Source organism: Microtus ochrogaster, chromosome 17 (assembly GCF_000317375.1).
Source record: "Microtus ochrogaster isolate Prairie Vole_2 chromosome 17, MicOch1.0, whole genome shotgun sequence".
NCBI lineage: Eukaryota > Metazoa > Chordata > Mammalia > Rodentia > Cricetidae > Microtus > Microtus ochrogaster.
This window is the reverse complement of record NC_022019.1, coordinates 1,899,281-1,902,724: the sequence shown is the minus strand read 5'-3', so window position 1 is coordinate 1,902,724 and position 3,444 is coordinate 1,899,281. Positions and strand designations below refer to the sequence as shown.

Genomic DNA, 3,444 nt, shown 5'->3' with positions numbered 1-3,444 from the left:
AGAGAGAGAGAGAGAGAGAGAGAGAGAGAGAAGAGAGATTGTGAACTCGAAAACCAGCAAGCCCATTTGTAGTGGTATTTCATTTGTATGTTAATAAATAAAGCTTGCCTGATGATCAGAAAAGTAAAGCAGTCACACTGGCCAACCTTACAGACCAGGATATGGTAACACACACCTTTAATCCTAGGAGCCACACTAGTTTGCCATAGAAGTGTGGTGGTGCACGCCCTTAATCCCGCAACTAGAGAGGATTATAAAACAGGAGGAGACGGCTCTCGGTCTCAGTCTCATTCTGACTGAGGTAGAGTCACCATTTCTGACTGAGGTAGAGGTAAGAGCCAGTGGCTGGTTGTTTTGCTTCTCTGGTCTTCAGGTTGAACCCCAATTTCTCTATCTGAGCTTTCATTAATCACGCATCACCCATTCTGTCCCCGAGCTCCTGTCCACATGCTATCTTGCCATCGAAGTCTTGGGAATGTCAAGTCTCTCAGGGTAGGGATGAGGACTTGCCTTTATATTCCCACGTAGCACAGTTCCTTGCTGCTGGCGAGCTCAGCTGCTGGCTGGTGGATGGAGGAAGAGAGGGTACAGATTTAGGTAGAAACAGGAAACCTTCAAATTATCACCACCTGGAGGGAAGGATGGGGCCAGGGACATTCCAGGAGCACTCTGGGAGCACTGTGGCTGCCCCCAAGCTCTCTTTCAGATGGTTTATACATGGTTTTAACCATGCTCAGGAAAGGCGCCAAACAAGCACCCTTCCAAGGCCTTATAAGCCAGCGCTAGGCTGATGTTACTATAATTTCCCTCCCATTTGTCCCCTGAAATATCTCCTCAGAAGTGCCACCCGACGAGCCTGACTTCCTGTCACCTGCCTTCAGACAAGTCCTTGCTGGGAAGCTTTAAGGCAGGGTCATTGAACAGCTTCATTTTGCCTTTGTATTTATAATGTAGGATTACATTTGAGGCATGAAGGATCAATAGAGACTTGTCAATGTGGAAAATTAATTCCCACAGCTAAAGGAGAACACTAGATCGGGTTCCCTTCAGACTGCCTCCTGGCTTGCTGCTCACTGTGGACACTCAGCTGAGATCAGGAATGTAACCTGATGGTCACAGTTTATTGAGACAGGGTCTGTCACTGTCTACAACTCATGGAATAGGCTAGGCTAGCTGGCCAGTGAGCCATAAGGACCCACCTGTCTCTGTCGCCTCAGGTCTGTGATCACAGGCATGCACTACCACACCTGGCTTCTGTCCCTGTCACCTCAGGTCTGGGATCACGAGCACACACTACCACACCTGGCTTTTTTTTTTTAATAAAGAAGCCATTTTACTGTATTTAACCACTGAGCCATCTCTCCAGCTGATTCTCTGTAATTCCCGATGGCCCCTCAAGGCTGTCCTTTGTGTCTGTCCCCATACTTTTTTTTAACATATCAATCCCAGTTCTCCCTCCCACCTCTTCTCCCTCTCCCCCAACTTTCCCCCACCTCCACCCCAAACCCCATGACCTCAAAAGAGAGGGTAAGGCCTCCCCTAGGGAAGCCACCTAGGTCTGTCCCATGACCTCATCAAGGGAGGACCAAGCCTCTCCCCCCACCCCATCCCCGCCTTGCCTAGGCTGAGTGAGATGACTCTCCATAGAGAATGGGCTCCACAAAGTCAATTCACACATTAGATCCTGGTCCCACGCCAGCGGCCCTATATACTGCCCAGGTCACACCACTGACAGCTGTTTTTAGGGGGCCTATTCGGTTCTGTGCAGGTTCCCCAGTTAGTCCAGAGTCAATGATCTCCCACTAGATCAGGGCAGCTGTTTTTATGGTTCCCCATCATGGTCTTGACCCCTTGTTCATATAATTGCTCCTCCCTCACTTGGATTGTGCTCCGGGAGCTTGGCCCAGTGGTTAGTAGTGGATCTCTGCATCTGCTTCCATCTGCTTCTGCAAGAGGGTTCTAGATGCTCTGAGGTTGTGGAACTGTAGACTGGTCATTGTTTTATGTCTGGTACCCACTTTTGAGTACCAGACTTCTGGGTCTGGGTTACCTCACTCAGGATGTTTTTTTTTTTTTTTTCTAATTCCATCCATTTGCCTACAAGTTTAAAGATGTCATTGTTTTTTACCGCCGAGTAGTGCTCCATTGTGTAAATGTACCACATTTTCTTCATCAACCGCTATGGAAATGAGTATGGTGATTTAGCAGAAAATTAGTAATCAATTTTATTTTTTAATGTAAGTTCTGGGGATTGCACACAGGTCTTTAGCTTACAAAACCAGCACTTTACCAACTGAGCCATCTCCATGGTTTCATTTCTTGCTATGGTTGTTTCCCCGCCCCTGCAGAAGATGAACATAGGAGCTAAAGTTAGGGTGTATCTGCATCAGTTTAGCTCTGAGTGTAACCAAAAGCTCCCACGTATGCCATGAAGTCCAGAATCATGTGATACAAGCCAGAAAGAGCTCTTTGGCAATTGACAGTGTCTCAGACACATTTGCTAACCTGGGTGACACTGGCCACTGGGGGCATCGTGGCAAGATCATATGTGACCCCTGGCTTGCCCCACCTGATTCCCCTTTACAGAGCCACATTTCCGAAATCTAAGCGTTGAGGAGCAGAGACAGGTAGACTTTCTCTTCAATTTAGACTATACATGGCTCTGAGCAGGGTTAGGATATTTCTAGTAGCTAATTAGAATATCACTTCCTTCCATAAGTAAAACTTGTGGCAACTAGGCCAAATGGCAATTCTCACTTCACTTCTACACACACAGTCCACCCAAAGAGCGGCCTTCCCCCAGTGAAAGAGTTTGGCTTGCCAATGTCTGCTGCCTTTCAGAGCTGAGGAGCACCCCACGCCTGTGTCCATCAGCTTTCCTTTGTCCGGTCCACCGACTGGAGAGGTTGGGGTCAGAAGTGCTCTTGTTCCTCAAGTCTGCGTTCATTAAATACCATCAAGCCATTTTCCTGCACAAGAGGACTTTAGAAATGCTTTGGGCTTTTGTGTGTCAAGCTTTTTAAATCACATTCTTGTTCATCTGGGCTCTCACGACTGTAAGTGCTTCGCTGTGGTCAGGGCCCTGGTAGGCAGTGTCCTTCCTAGGTCCCGGAGAGAACCAATCGAACTGATAAGCACTGGGAGCTACATGGTGACAAGGAACCATCATACCCTTCACACCAGGATGACCCCAGCCAGTACCCAAGCCACCTGGACTTGTCCAAATTCCGTCATCCCTACCAGAACCCACTTTCATTTCTTCTTCTAATAAGTAATGTTCAGAATATAGAAATGTTTGCATAAAGTAGCCAATGTTTGTGGTGTATGCATGGGTATGTACTCAAGCCGTGTGTGTGTGTGTGTGTGTGTGTGTGTGTGTGTGTGTGTGTGTGCACGCTGGGGCAGAGGTTGATAGTTGACATCAGGTGTTTTCCTCACTCTATT

General features: G+C 47.6%; 1 protein-coding gene across 3 annotated transcripts in view; it reads left to right on the top strand.

Moving 5' to 3' along the window:
• Samd4a (sterile alpha motif domain containing 4A) overlaps positions 1 to 3,444 on the top strand; it is a 216,218-nt gene that overhangs the window by 185,923 nt on the left and 26,851 nt on the right. The gene's annotated exons all lie outside the window — the stretch shown is intronic.